Here is a 14125-nt window from a genome sequence, read left to right on the forward strand (position 1 = left end):
TTCAGTATGTTGGACAGATTCCTGTCATGGCTCTGCTGAAACCACTGAGGGCCCTCCTGTGCTCCAGCCCATGGGCAAAACTGTGTTTTGCTGTTGAATGAAAGGGAGGAGTGCTTTTCTGGGTGTGAGAAAACGGTTTGAGAGGCTTGGAGAACTTGATGGCTTCCTTGTGCCATCACATGCTGTCTACTGCCCACTCTGAGGCTGCAGTTTGTCATTTCTCTAGTGTCTAGCAGCTGCTGTCCCTCTGCTCCCCTCTTTCCCCCCTGTTTGTGATGCCAAAAGGTGACCAAGATTGGAGATGAGGTCTTTATTAAGAAAAAAACAACCAAACAAAAAAAACCTTTTTCTTTTCCTGGTTTACCTTTCAGCTGGCAGATTAGGTTTGGTGTGCAGCAGTATAGGCTTAGTCCTAAAAAAGCCCTTCTGCAGATGTCTCTTCATGCCTCATGTATCTCACTTTTGGGCAGCTCATTAGGCATGGCAATGAAAAATTCAAAGAGAAGATAAACCATGAATGAAGTGCAACCAAATAATAATGAAAAAAGATTCCTAATATTAACACCTTGGTTTTACAGACTGCAGCAACAGCGATCCCTGTGTGACTGCCATGCAGCGGGCTCTTTGCAGTAGCATCTCTTGTTAAATAAGAAAATCTCACACCCCTGTGGCAGCAGTGTGTCCTCCTAGGGCTGTGCAGAAATTCCTGAAGACTGAAAAGCAGGTGGGAATAGAAAACCAAGGAAACCCCTGACAGACAATATTGTTTCTTCAGAGCTCAAGATATTTCTGAAGGTATGTGCCAAGTATCCACTTTACGAATTGCCCCTGGGACAGGGGAGGTTATGGGAAGGGTAGCAAATCACTACCAGACACAAGCACAGCTGCAGCTCTCCTGGAAGAGGTGATGACTGTGAATGGAGAACCTGCTCTGTCATGGTCCTTGGGAGAGTGGAACTGTGCTACTGTGCTACAAAATGCTCATGGAGAGTGTCTGCTCTCTTCTGCTACTGGTCTAGCCCTGCTCACAGCAGCTGCCAAAATCAACCTAGCAGCAGAGAAATTAAGTATGTATAAACTGAACTAAGGTGTATGGATTTGTAAATATTTGCCAGAATTAGGCCAGCCATAGGTGATGAGCACTGATATGAGCAGTGGGCAGGGGACTGTCTGTGGAGAGAGTTTTTCTTCTCTGCATCTGAGATGTTCCCTCTCTGTGCCAGTGTGTGCTGCGAGGTGTGGAGAGCTAGGAGACAGTGGAGATTCCCTGCAGCCCACTGGCTTCCTGCACGAGGCAGCTGTGGGGTTAGCAGGGGTGAGGCTGGAGAGAACAGCAGAGATGAAGGATGCTTCCTGTGCCATCCCTCCACTGATTCCCATGCCATATGTTGGCATTATCATGAAACCTCTCTGCAGTGTGGGGTGAAGTGTCCTTGAGCATGGCTTTGACTGCTCTTTGGGGTGGAAAGGTGGTGCCATATAGGGTGGCTTTCCATATTTCCCATTGCCCCTATTCTTTACTGCAGAGTTCCACACCTGTTGTTTTGTTCTCTCATGACACAGAGTGTTACAGATATCTGGCTGTCTTTTTCCTTGCTCAGTACAGCCAGCACTGGTGAGCCACCTTGACTCAGCTCTCCACAGATGCCGAGTGCAGCAGTGTTTGAGCTCATCACCATGAGCTGAAGGAAGCCGTGTTGCAATGATGTTGGGAACCACCTTAGATTTCTGAGCTTGATTTTACAAGTGAAGCTCATCACTCACACTGGTTTTAGTAGGCTGTTTGTAAGCCAAGTCATAGTAAACCCAGTGTAAATGATCTGAACTAATGTGCTGTAGGTGTGCCCATACACTAAGCAGGTACTGTTCTGGTAGAGAATGTGGAGATGCTTCAGTATTGCACTGCCAGAATAGAGAGGAGGAGAGTCTCTCTGCATTTGCAGTGACCAGATTTGGGTTATTTATCACATTTGAGGACCATGCTTCTGTTTCTTGCTATTAAAAAAAAAAAAAAAAAGAGAGAAAAAAAATCCTATAGGGAAGAAAAATGTCATAACAGCCATATTGAAATCCTGCTGTAGGGACAGAAGTGGGAGCACTGAATTCACTGGAAAAAGTCACCCAGACATCCCCTGCACAGCTGCAGGTGGAAGCTGTAGTACTGGAGACAGGTTTCAGGCATTTTACCAGCATGCCAGTATGCAAGACTGTGCTAGAGCTGTGTAGTGTACGGAGGAATTTTGCTTCTCCACTTGTCAGTTCAATGCTTCTGTAAGCACAAAAATTTCCTCTCTGTCTCGCTAAAAAATCTGCTTCTTTGCATATTAAAAAGGGAGTATGGGAAGTAACATGAAAAATGTGGCATATGCAGGCAAGCACTGTTCAGATGCAAACAATATGTGACCGTAATTATTAGGTTGTCTTATGCTAAAAATAACGTTGCAAATGCACTTAATTAATCATTAATTTGCACTGACTTTTTCATTTGTTCCCTTCGCTGAATGTGATTCTTGGTGGCGGGCGGGGAAACTGACTTCTCCCTGCTGAAGTCGTTGGGCTTCAGTGAGAAGGGCATAGACAGGGGAGACCGTGCTCCCCGTGAGAGCGGCATTTCCATGAGGAAATCACTTTGAGCCCCTGTCCCTGCAGGGATAGGAAGTTGAAACAAACAAACAAAAACACAACCCACAGACTTTCTTCTCGGCGTTAATGGATTATTTCTTGATTATGATTTTTCATTTCTCTACTAAGAACTGCCGACGGTAAAAAGGGGCAGAACCCATGAAAGCATCCTAACCTCTCCCTCCACCCTTCCTGCCAAGTATCCCAACGCTCTCCTTCTCTGCGGGGTGTGGTTTCCCCGTACTTAGCGGCGCTCATAGGCTGGAGTGCCTGGTGGGCTGGGTCGCGCTTCAGTTCGCCCGTGGGGAGCCCGCCCGGGAACGGGAGCCGGAGCCGAGGGGCCGGAGCTGGGCTGTAGGGAAGCTCCTCCAGCTGCGGGGCCGCCGATTCGTTGGGGACCGCCGCGCTGGGTCTGCAGCAGTCATGGGGCACCCGCTTCCTCGGGGGCAGGAGGTTGGTACAGCGAGGTCCGGAGCTGCCGCTGTTGTTGTGGCGGTTCGGTTCCCGGCGGGCGGGCGGGCGGAGGCCGATGATCTCCCCGGGCTGCCCCGGCCCGCGCTGTGTCCGGCCTTGGGGCGGTTCGGGCCACGGAGAGGCGGTTCCTTTACTACAACGCGCTTAGCAGTTCCGTGCTTGGACTCTTCGCTGCGGCTGGGCGGCAAACTTTGCCGATGGGAGGTGTTCGTCAGCCCTACAGGACATAGTTGGGATGATTTACTGGTTCTTCATGCTTTGAAATGGGAGGGTTTGGATTTGGCGAGGCTGGCGAGGGCCAGGCTGGGGTTGGCGTCGGGGCTCTGCATCGGGGAGTTCCAAGGTGGAAGCTTTACATTTGTTGTGAACCTGGAGATGCGTTTGGTCGGTGTATTCTTAATGCTGGTGAAACTGTGCCTCTGCCTTTTCGCTTTTAGCATCTGCCGTTTCGTGACACTGGAAAAACCTGAGAGTGCTGGCAGCTAGCTGTCATAACCTGTTCTGACGAGCTGCCGGCTCCCTTTCTTGCAATGAAAGCCTTTCCTCCCTGTTGTTATTTTTATTTGGCACAATTCTCTTCTAAGAGGCTGCTCCTTGGAAATCTTCAGCCTCAGGTCTGCCTGGGCAATGATTCAAGCTGGTCCAGCTCCCTTGACTTTGGGAGCGTTTTGCCTGCACTGTCAGGGGTGACCTGGGCTCTTTGTACACAGGACAATACATCTTATGTGTCCGGTTCTACGTGATCTCCAGCGTTCCTCCTTTAAGTAAATCTGCATGATGCCTTTGAAGCCAGTAGAGTTGTGTGGCTTTTGAGCGACAGACACTGATAGTTTAATTGTATGGATGAAGCTCTGCTGGCTTGACGTTTGGTGGAAGACCATAAGTAATGAGATATCGTGGCAAGGCTGGAGCGCCCGTGGCTGCTGGGACAGATGCTCTCTGTTTGCGTATGCTGTTGGGTTTCATAGCTGCCTGTGTTCGCAGCTCGCAGGGTGAGAAATCCATTTCAAGTGCCTTTAATCGCTCAAGAATTCCTGTTTTCCCTCCCATGCCATTTGGCTTTTGATAGCATGAGCTCATGCCAGAGGCTCACAGGTAACCAGAGAACATATTTTCTGACCACCTCTTCTCATGATGCTCGCAGGAGTGTTTGTTCTGTGGGTCTTGTGGCCAAATCTTGCCGAGCTTTGCCAGAAGTTGGGAAGCACTTAATTATTAATTATAGCCCTGTGGGCCCTGGGCTACCCTTCCTTTTCAGCTTGCTGCCTGTACTATATTCACTGTGAATATGCAGTAAGTCCCTTCCTTCAGGATGTTGCTGTGGATGCTGAGTGCTGCCTAAGGATGTTGGGATCCCTGATGCCTACTCAGGAGATGGGGTGGGCATCTCACGGGGGTGAGATCGTCTCCTCCATTGTGTAACTGCTCTTCCCTGCACTCAGCTGCAGCTGAAATCAGTATTTTTGTGGTGGGAAAGTGTATCTGGCCTCCCCCAGGGCTGAGGGCCCAGTATGTGGGAGACCTGCAGTGCCTGCATCATCGTGGTGTCCCCATTGACCATCTTCATGCACAGTTTAGCTGGGTAGGAGGGCCAAGCCCTGGCGCTGCACTGCCCTCTCCTCCCCTCCAGCAAGGGGCCAGCCCCAGGCTTTGTCAGAGCTTCCTGGGGGAAAGGGTTGAGGGTAGGGATATCCCTCTGAAAAGACCTATTAAAACTTCCAGGGGTTCCTGTAACCTATGGTTCAGTTGATTAAACAAAAATTTATTGAGAGGTATATCTGCTTAATTTTTTTTTTTTTTCCTGAGGTTTAACTTTCCTACTTAGAGAAGATCGTAGGGTCTCACTTCAATACCCATTTGCACCTTTCACTTTGTCCAGACACAGAACATCCTTCTTTTTTAGGGTTATTGAAAGTTAGTATTGAGGCTCTGGTCTTATGGGGAAAAAAAAATTATTGAAGTGGTTTCTCCTGGGGACCATGATGCTCTTTGAGAGGCTTGAACTCCTGCCACAAATGATGCTGCTGCTGGCAAGTATCTCCTGAGCTCTCGCAGCTGAGGAAGAGTTTGCTGGGATCAGAACTGCAGCTTGCTTAAACTGCTGAAGATGGCATTTTACATATATGTAAATGAAGTTATAAGCACTGGGTAGGTAATCTTCTCTGGTGAAATCATTCTTCCTTGAAGCGGGCTGAAATCCCATGCCTCACCTAGAAATTTTTACTACTATTCTTAATAGTAGCAAAGCGTAAAGGCTTGTGCCAACTTGGCATTGTTATCCCTGTAATTTATGAACTGTTCTTTAGACTGCAGGTGTGTCTGTGGTAAAGGAAAGATCTCGTGTTTTACAGGGGGTCTGCTCTCCAGCAGTGGCTTGAGAAATCTCCTCCTTGATAAGCCATGTGCTCAAGTGCAGTTGCACCTCCTCTATCTGGTAGTTATGAACTTAACTTGGGGTTTTACAGTAATTCCTTCTCTGCTAATTGATTTAAAGCAAGTTAGCAAATCTTCAGGGAAAGAAACGTCAGGGGAATGCACTTAACTGCTGGTGTTGCCACAGTTTTTAATCCCTTGAAATGAAATCATACAGAAGATATCGGTTATTTATGTACATACAGACTTCTAGGTTTATCTTCTGTATCTCTACCTAAAGAACACACAAAAGGAGAGACAGTCTCTTGAATGACTGAAGCCCGGCATACTGCATAACTAAGCTGTGTGCTCTGTTATGCGAAGCACCCTTCTGTTGCCTTTGTTGCAAACAGGTGGTTCCTTAATTTCACATTGGAACAGCTACTTTGTATCAAGTCATTTAAAAAAACAACAATACAACCAGGTTTGAGTGGGAGCAAGCATTGTACAGTGGCCTTAAATCTGAATATGATAGATCTGAGGAAGCAGTTTGATTTTCTTCTGTGTGTTGAGTTGCTAGAGTGTCTGATGTCAGTAACCACCTGGTTTTAGCTGAGGTGGAGGAGGGCAAGAGGGAACACTTCGTGCCTTTTCCTCCTATTGTCTGTCTGACAATCAGTGATGTGTTTTTCACTTGCTCTCACATGCCCTGTACCCTGGAAAGCCTCCTGCAGGGGCTGAGATTCCATCATGGCCGTGTGTTTGACGGAAGTTGCAATTGGGTTTTCTTCTTTGTCTTCCCCCAGAAAGAAGGATATTTTTTTTGTCCTGGTGCTAGTTGCCATGCTTTTTCTGCACTCTGAGTTCTGGGTTGTGTGTGTAGCTGGTACACTGTCTGGGTCCTTTGCAGCCACCTATGCGGGGCCAGACCTCGGCCCTGCTGAGCTGCAGGATGTAGATACATATATATTATAATTTTTTGCTTATATATATATATATATATAATTTCTTAACAGATATCTTGCCAGGTGCCCCTGCCCTGCCACTCACTTTCGTGCACTTGTGAGCATCTGCCAGATGTACATACCAGCTCCACATGGGCAGACACCCTGGAAAGCAGAGGATGGTGGAGGGATTGGGGAAAAAAAAACACCTCTGTTTGCCAGCTTTTCTTTACAAAATATTTGCCATGTTGCTCCTCCACCTGCTTAGCACAGGGTGTCCAGGGTGACAGGAGGCAGCGTGGTCCTTGGAGCAGGGGACACGCACCCTTATCCTGGCTCCTCTGCCTGGGAGGAACAAACCCCCAGCAGCAAACAGGAGGGAAATATGGATTTGCGTCATGAATTATATATACACATATATATGCATGATTATATATATGTGTGTATATATATATATTTGTGTCTTCAGGATTAGGAGTTCTGTTTCCATGCAATAACAGTGGGAGGTATCTAATTGCCGGGGTTGGCGTTACGTTCTATCGCCACTGCCCTGAGTGCTTCACGCATCCCTCTCTCCTTGTGCCCACGGCTGCTGCAATGGCATTTAGTGCTTTCTAGATCCTTAAAGCAGATAAACACCAAAACCTGGGGGTTTACGTAATGAAGTGGGAGCGGGGCTCATGTCTGTCAGACAGCTCGCCTGCGCTGGGGTGCCACGTCCCCCAGGCACCCATCTGCTGGTGCAGGGAGGGGGGGAGAAGCCATCTGGTGGCTGCTGCTCCCACACTGGAGGACTGGGACCCCAAAAGGAGCTGGGAGGGTGCCAGGTGTCCCCCCAGCATGTGTAGTCCCCTCGCCAGGGGAGGAGAGGAAGCCACGCACCCTGGCAGGGAGGAGTATTCTGCCTCTGAACATAAAAACTTGTGTGAGCCAGAGCTGTTTTTAAATTACAGGTCTAAAGAGATGCTGGTGATGGAAAACTTGCCAGAAAGGGGTCAGGGAGGGGAATGGAGCAACAACCAGAAGAACTTGCCACAGCACCGGCAGGGAGTGTGGTGTGCCAGCATGGCAGGCAGGGTGACAATGCAACAAGTAGGCAGGGGTTATTGCCAAAAAGGGATGCAAGTTTTTAATATCGAGATTGCTATCTCAAGGTCATTATTAGGCTAATGTGCTTGCTTTGTTGCCAAGAAAATGTATCTGAGAGTGGGGCTGGGTGGGAACGAGCCTGTCAGTGTCTCCTTGGCATATGCCCGGTCTGAGTTGGCACTGAAGCCAGCGTTGGCCATGTGCAGCATTCACACCTCTGATGGTTTCTGCAATTGTTTTCCCTTAAAACTTCCCCTTTGCAATCTGAGGATGCAGTGTTGACCGTATGGAGCTCCAGCAGTCAAAATGTGCCACATCTCTAGTAGGATTTGACAGTGAAGTAGCCGGTTTGTATTGGTTATCTTAATGTATTAACACTACCCATTCCTCTTCTCTCTCTTTTCTTTCTGGTAGAGAAGGCATGGATAAAATATGAAATGGTCTTCTGCCCTAAGGAACCAGCTCTTCAGGGAGACAGTCTGTAATAAAAAGGCAATGTGACTACTGATGGACTGGACATTCTGCAGAAGAGAAAGAGCATCCCTTTGTTGCCTACCCTGAGCAAGCTGGGGTAGGCTATGGAAAGCCTCAGGGAGAGGAGGTGCAGAGCCGAGGATGAAAAACATTATCATTTGAAGGTTTACTCAACAGAAAGAGGCTTTTTCCCGGAATGTGGAGTCCTCTTTATGCTATACTGGCAGCAGCAAATATTCAGAATATTCATGGTGCAGGGAGTTACGTTTCTGGTTTACACCTCTGTTGACGGAAGAATGAAATTGTAATTTCCTTGATTGCATTTTCCAGGTCATGCTTTGAGCAGGCCAGATGCCTGTCTTTGATTTTTATTTCTGCCATTGCAGTGAACCCTCAGGTGTAGCCCTCACACGAGGATTCTTTTTTTTTTTTTTTTTTTTTTTGGTGGGGGGTGTGGGTGAAATAAGATAAACCCACTGATAAATGCCTGGTGATTTCCTGGGCTCCCCCAGGGCCAGCAGTAGGCACAGGGGGATCCTGGTGCTGCTCCCCAGCTCTGTGGGCTGTTTACAGCTCCTTCCCCATGGCTGGGGAGGGTGGTCTGGGCACAGAGGGACCGCTCTTCTCCAGGACAAGCGTTCCAGTGCGCAGAGACAAAAGGCAGTATCAGGCAGACAATGTCCCACAGAGCAGCGCTCTGATGGGCTCCGTCCAAGCCTGTATGAGCGGGTGATTCACAGCCAGTTGGTGTTTCGGTTGTCTTGCTGTGCTTCTCGGCTCTTCTCTAGTCAGGACTCCGATAGTGGCATGTCCTGGTGCTCCTCTGTGTCACTGAGCCACTTCCTAGAAACCTCTCCCTTTTTACCAGCCAGGCTTTTGGGAGGGTTTTTTGTGCTTCCCTCCCCAGCCCAAGTCTATGTCCCTCAGCCAGAACACAGCCCTCTTCTGAATGCGCAGTAACTGCATCACTCTCAGATCAGATGCACCTCGCAGCACAGACTCTCACCATCAGCTGGGCTGACTCCTGCCTACAGCCTCCAGGGATCCCTGGGGTAAAAAAATAAACCAGCAAGTGTAATTAATTGCACATTTCCAACACTTTCAGTAACCTGGGGTGTTGTGGTTGTGGCAGTGCCTCCTAACTGTGCCCCACTACCTGGCTAAAGGCAACCTTACTGTTTGTTTTTTTTGATTTCATTTATTTACAAAAGAAAAGGTTTTCTGTCTCAGCAAACTTGGAATATGAAACACGAGGTAAAACAAGTGGGTGTTTTGGGCCTGCATTTTCTCTTTTTGTTCAAGTAAGATGCAGTTACATGATGGAGCTGACTTTTCTGCGGGAAGAACACAAATCTGCCTTGCTTGGTGTTTTCTTGGGTGCAGTGAGAAGCACCTGTGGGTGCTGCGGTCTTCCAGAAAGCTTATCTGTCCTCTCTGTCACAACTAAAGGGCTGCTGAAGCACTTTGAAGAGCAGGCTATGCATTGTAGTCTTTTAGTAAAGAAATGCTTTGGTCTCTCATTCCTCTCTTTTGTAGCAGTCTGTGTAGCCCCATGAGATGTTCTGAAGTGTGTTTTTCCATGACAGAGGTTTCCTGCAAATTGATTTTTAATGTTTTTTAAGTGTCCCACCCAGCGTTAAGTCTTGCCAAGAGAGAATAGAACAGTCGATGACTCATGGTAGCTTTGAAATTTCTGTGGATAGCCCTGATCCCACTGAGTTTTGGCAGCAGTTATGGCAAACAAGCGCTTTTGTTCACTGGGAGAAAGAACCAGCAAGATGGGAACTGCTGCCTGAGCCTGTTCAGGGTCTTTTTTTTCTCTCCCAAAGCTATTGCTGTTCGTTCTAGCAAATGGCATTTTTGTACATGTGTAAAACTGTCTGCAGACACTTTTCTGAGCAGCGCTGCTCCAGAAGTTATGGCAGTGGGGGGAAAAGTAATATTTCTTGGTTCATCGTGCACAGCTGCCCATCTTGTGTTGAGGTCTGGAGTGTTCAGCTTGTACGTTGTAACCTTAATGCTCTGATTTCCTCTAGGAACGTGTAGAAAAATCCTACATAGGAGGTTTCACAAAATGAGAAAAAGCTGCAGGGTGTCTGTGGTTGTCCAGACATCTGCATTGCTTGTAAGGTGCTGGAGGTCTGGGTACATAGGTAAGGGAAAGGAATGAGGAGGCAGCCGAGGCTCGATTTGAGTTCAGACACGAGCACGATCTTTCACTGTGCCATCAGCATGCTTCTGTACTGGCTTGATGGATGTGGATTTTTCTTCCCCCCCCCCCCCCCCCCCCGAAAGGTGAATAAAATACATTCAAGGTCTGTATTTTGTTCTAAGAAAGCTGTCAGTATTGTATATGTGTATAAATGAGCTGTTCTGCATAAATTTGCAGGTGTGTAGTTGTATTTAAGCAAAAACCACACAGGAGCTATTCTTTCCAACTTACTTCTTCATAGTTAGCAATTTTGTATTGAGTTTGCCTGGGTTTGATCTTGGTTCACCAGGTATTGATCTGAAACCTCAGCCATAGTTCCAGAGTTATTTCAAGTGAAATCAGAACCAACCTTCTGGAACTGCTCACTCATCCTTATTTTTGATAATGAATTAAACACTTCAGCGTATAGAAAAATTAACTTTTCAGTAATTTGAGTACACTGTGTCCTGGGTACTGTTTTGTCATCCTATGGAGGGTCTTATGAATCTCCTGTGGAGGGTCTCCTTGGGAGAAACTGGTTTACAAAGCCACCTGAAGTCTGCTGCAGTCTTGAGGACAATATCACCTTTGCCCTCTGAGTTTGGCTCACAGCTTCTCTTACATTTACCCTGGGGACTTTCCCAAGCCAACTGTTTTCTTCTTGCAAACTAGAAATTCTCAAGTATTTGTTATAGCTGGCCAGGGAAAAGGGAAACACAGGTCTCTGGGAGTCCTTAATATTATCCTAGATTCACAGATGAATGAGATTTCTGGATGTGAAAGGGCGGCCAAGGGCTGATGTTTGCCCATGTCGATGCTTGCTGTTGACCATGGCTGCAGGTAAGCAGCTGCTTTTGGAAATGCAGAGCAGTAGTAGGTATGCACCCGCCTGTCATCCCCTCTGGCATGTGTTGTTGGTGTCTGTTTGGGAATGATGCCTTACTGTACAATGAGCATGTGATGCTGGGTGTCTCAGCTTGACGGTGGGAGGCGAGGGCATTGAGCGCTGTAGTTTTAGGGGTAGACTGGAAGTCAGCCAAGGATGGAGACATCAGATTCTTGTGGAGTTTATTAGCCAGAATGCAGGAAATATCTTTAAAAGCATTGCTTAAAAAAAAAAAAAAATCCTATAGGGAGGTTCAGTTTGGAAAGGTGCTAAATCCACGTGTGCAGGTAGGGTATGGAAGTGTTTCAGGGATGGGATGGCTGGAGGTGTGTGGTGTCCCCATGGTGTTGCAGCTCCTCTCACTTCCGTAAATCTGACATGCATCACGTGCTTTGGGCTTACCAGAGTACATCCCTGACATGCTGCATGCACAGTAAGCAAAGCCTGGCAGAGGTTAATGTTCAGTGTATGCGGTGGCAGGGGTGATTCATGCTACCAGGAAGCATCAGCGTGGGATGGCACCATGCAAACACACATGGACCCAGGATCCAGACTTGGCTACTGCTCCTCATAAGGGAACACTCTGAGTCCTGCACTATGGTTCTACCTTCCTGCTCCATTATAAATGCCTGCTCATGCCAACTGTTTTCTGCAATGTAAATTGTTTGAAGAGTTCCACTGAAACAAACAAAAAAATCAAGACAATGTAAACAGCATTTTATTAAAGCAGTCAATTATTAGTAAAAATACATGGTCTCAATCTGCTCAGTCCTTGTTGCTGCGATACCTGCAGAAATTTCTTTGACTAAATCAGAAAAAGAGTTGCCAAAAATTTAGCATCTTCATGTACTTTTGCATGTGGTTTTTAACAGTGGGAGGAGAAGATTAAAATCATGTTCTCACTTAACGGAAGCTTGGCAATTAGCAGCAAGGTTGGCACGGGAGTGGGGATAGTCACCTCCTGACAGGAAGCTGTGCTCTCTGCCTTCATATAGAGCAGCTCCTGGTGGGAGCAAGTGCCTTTGCTGGGAGCACGGCTGAGGGAAATGGCTAAGAGACCATATTGCAGTCTCCCAGATCCCTTTCTGAGGACAGGCTGCAGTGCTTTCCCCAGTTTAGCTTGGCTGGCAGGAGTAATGGGAAGAACCGTGTTTGCATTTATCAGTTGTGGAATGGAGGTGCTGGGCTGCCTTCCAGCATGCCTACTTGGCTCTGCACCACTGAAATTCCCTGCGGAAATGTGGCTTGGCAGGTGGTGGCTGCTGGAGCAGACGTGGCACTGGGACATACCAGAATAGTGTTGAGTGATGTACAGGACATTAGCCTTGTAGACGTCTATATGTTTAGATCATGAAAATACGTCCTGTTATTTGTGTACATGATGTGTTCATCTATATATAAGAGCAGCAGCAGTGCTTACCATCCCTTGAACACTGCAGTGGTCACAGAATCCCAGAATCCCAAGGGTTGGAAGGGACCTCAAAAGATCATCTAGTCCAACCCCCCTGCAAGAGCAGGATAACCTAGAGTACATCACGCAGGAACTTGTCCAGGCGGGCCTTGAATATCTCCAATGTAGGAGACTCCACAACCCCCCTGGGCAACCTGTTCCAGTGCTCTGTCACTCCTTGTCACCTCTGATTGTTGTGGAGATGGTTACTTTCCATTATGCTATTGCCCTGGGAAGCTCCTTGCTTTTGGGTTTTTTTTTTTATAAAGCTTTCATGATCCTTCCTAGTGCCAAGCTCTGTGTGTGTCTCAGTGCTCTGAAATGCTGCATCCTTTCACCTTCCTACTGTTTGTGGTCCTTCAAGCAGGTACTTTTTCCAGTCCCTCTTTTTCCTCAGCCCAGGATTCCCTTGGCTGTTCCCTGTAGCATGTCTGTTGTACAGTTTGGGCCTGCCAAGATATTGCTGATATCCAAGGTGGTGTCACACAGTTCCCTTTCCCCATCTGCAGCTACAGTGATAGGAGGTATCTGGTTAGATCATCAGGTGATGGAGGCTGTGGGCTTCCCCTGTGCTGGCTTTCAAGGCTGTTATGTGCAGTGCTCCTGAGTTTAGGTGTGCAGAGTGTGTGCCATGACCACATCACACAGTGGAGGGTTCATGGTGATCCAGAGGTTGAGTGCAGCTGCCCAAAGGATGTACACCACTCTTGTCCATGCCCAAGGAATCCAAAACATGGCGATGAGCAAGTGTGTGAATGGCTGCCATTAAGCACTGATAAATACCTAATGATTGGTTTCCAGTGGGAGGCTGTGCTTCCAGTGGAAGCCTGAGGAACAGCGCCTGTGCTCCGAGTGCCCTGCTGGGCAGGGGAGAGCAGGAGCCCCGTGCTGGGGGAGCAGGAGCCCTGTGCTAGGGAAGCAGGAGTAAGAGCAACCAGCATGTCAGCATGAGATCAGCAGCCAGTGCTCATCTGTGGATGTTTATGTTTTCATTTTACTGTTCTGTAAAGCAAATAATGAGAGTCCTTGGGAAGCGGCTGACGCTCAGGCCAGTCCTGGGTGTGGGGAAAAATCCTGCACGGAGGGGTTTTCTGACTACAGCAGTGGGTTAGTCACCACACAATCACAGCACTGCCTGCCGCGATGACCAGGCCCTCTACCTCATAGTTTCCCTTGGCCTGCCTGGGTGGTTCTCTAGTACAAATGCTGTGGGATGGATGCTGCAGAACCCAGTACAAGGGCAGAAGAAGCTATGCCCCATTACTGATATCACAGCAGGGACTTCTATAGTCTTGCCACTTACTTCCAGTCATCTCAGTCTTAAAGCATCTCGTCACCTGTTGAAAACAAGCTGTGTGGATTCCCATGACTTAGTTTTTCCTCTGGGTAGGCTGGTGGCTTGGCAGTAAGCCTCACGTGGAAAGGACTATGGAAATCAATAAGGCGGAACCAGGGAACTGTGCTGAAGTTGTTATTGGGAAGCGCAAATTGGTTCCTGCTTTTACAGGTATTGCTGTTAAATGTAGGAGCTTTGTGAGCTGGAAACACTGGAAACAGTGTTTTGAAAAATTTTTGTTTTATCAAGATTGGGCCAAAGGTAAGGAAGTGAGGCCAGGATGATGTCTGAATGCGAGTCCCAGTCA

The 14125-nt window shown here is 47.8% G+C and overlaps 1 protein-coding gene across 3 annotated transcripts in view; it reads left to right on the top strand.

The window, feature by feature from the left end:
• Positions 1–673: 673 nt before the first annotated feature.
• Positions 674–14125, top strand: part of PLD1 (phospholipase D1) — a 62818-nt gene continuing 49366 nt past the window's right edge. The window contains exon 1 of one of the 3 annotated variants that reach the window (XM_057411507.1): positions 674–795. The gene's annotated coding sequence lies outside the window, so the exon portion shown is untranslated. Of the gene's footprint in view, positions 796–2965; positions 3076–14125 lie in introns of those variants that run through there. The other 2 variants (XM_057411509.1, XM_057411508.1) reach the window with 2 other exon arrangements.

The sequence above is a fragment of the Pezoporus wallicus genome, unplaced genomic scaffold (genome assembly GCF_028554395.1).
Source record: "Pezoporus wallicus isolate ANWC-B61680 ecotype Strahan unplaced genomic scaffold, APGP_CSIRO_Pwel_v1 contig_6899, whole genome shotgun sequence".
NCBI classification, from domain to species: domain Eukaryota; kingdom Metazoa; phylum Chordata; class Aves; order Psittaciformes; family Psittacidae; genus Pezoporus; species Pezoporus wallicus.